Source organism: Corvus brachyrhynchos, unplaced genomic scaffold, assembly GCF_000691975.1.
Source record: "Corvus brachyrhynchos isolate BGI_N302 unplaced genomic scaffold, ASM69197v1 scaffold94, whole genome shotgun sequence".
Lineage (NCBI taxonomy): Eukaryota > Metazoa > Chordata > Aves > Passeriformes > Corvidae > Corvus > Corvus brachyrhynchos.
Window position 1 is genome coordinate 7,166,601 of NW_008238330.1, and position 1,725 is coordinate 7,168,325.

Below are 1,725 nucleotides of genomic sequence, written 5' to 3' on the forward strand. Positions count from 1 at the left end.
GCATCTCCGCGTTCTGCGTCTGACCCTGTGTGCGGCCCTGCCGCCCAGGGCTTCCTTGTGTTGCGTGCCCGGAGTCCATCCAGCCGTGGCTGCTCTGCCACGGAATTCGTTTGGAAAAGACTTCCGAGATCATCGAGCGCAACCTGTGACCGAACACCACTCTGTCGACCAGGCCGTGGCACTGAGTGACACTTCCAGTCTTTCCGTAAACACCTCCAGGGACGGGGACTCCACCGACTCCCCCACCTCCCCGGGCAGCACATTCCGATATCTAATCATTCATTCTGTGAAAAGATTCCTCCTAATATCCGACCTAAACCTCCGTTGGCACAGCTTAAAGACTATGTCCTCTTGTCCTCACCTTCCTTACTGGCAGTCCCTCTTCTAAAGAAAAGGCTTTCGCCTGTTTTACAGGCAAGTAGAGCAATAGTGTCCAGTTGACCACACATCTTGCTGCAGCTGCTCAGTAGGAGTGTGCCCTGAGCCTGGAAGATTAATTTTTCACCTGGCATTGACATGGAGGTGTCAGTGGAAAACATGATTTTTATGTGACACAGTAAATGGAGAGGATACTTACCCAGTGCAGCTGTGAAACTTACTGGTCCTTCTCATGGTTTTTGAGTTTCTCTTCGTACTACAGCCGGTGGGTCTCATGAAACCTCACCCACCACTTCCTACAGCTGTCCCTTGCACCATTTCACTGGCAGACCTTTCTCAGTGGAGAATTAGCAGAGACCCACTGGTTGATGAGGTTCACACCTTGCTATCCGTGCACCATCCCAAACTCCTTTCCCATACATGTTTTGAGCATAATCACAAATACAGCTTGGTTTTTTTCATATCTGCCATTCCCCTTGGGAGGCTGCTATAGGTTTGACTGCCCCAGTGAATAAACCTTGTCAAATTTCCAGTCTATCCATATGTATTGACACCCCTTTATACTTTTTTGTTTGTATGCAAAAAGTGTTCATTACCTTGCATGAATGCCTTTCTTCACCAGTGCTGTGCTTCTTGCCTCTTTGATTGTTTATATGCAGCAGTCTTTTCGTCCAGCCTTTACTTTGCCTTGCTAAACAAACCAACACTCTTCTAACTGTCCCTCATTAAAAAATCCTTCCAATGTCTTATTTACAAACAGCATGGCATCAGTGTGCAGCAGAATCTGAAACTACAATATCAAATAATACTTTTCTGAAGAAATCTTCAAGATTAGACACTGGCAAACAAACATCTCTGCACTGTTCTCAGGTAAACATGGGTTGGAGCAGTCCGAGGTCCAGTGTCAGAACTTGCTCACACACCAGGCAGAAAACTGGGACTTACCAGATGGGACTTGTCACTCATTCATAATCTATGAACCAGCCTGTTCAGTGGTAAGAAGGAACAGGCTTTATTTCCTTCAGGAAAAACCAGGTTTAGCTATCACTGGTAAACAACAGAAACATTCCTTTAATGGAGCAGTAGAGAATCAGTGCATGAAAACACCAGAAGACAAAATAGCCAATATGGAGCTCAAAGTCCTTGGCAGAAAATACAGAGAATTACCATTAGATCCTTTCTTTCTCGTACTATCTCAAAGGAAGAAAAGTCATGCACAATTTGAGCCCTTTTAATAATACCAAATTACTGCAATCGAAACATGCTTTCTGCTTTACATGTGAGTCTGTGGGATTTATATGGTGCAGCTCCATCTGTCCTTGGTGCATTTCCAAATGTGGCTTGGTG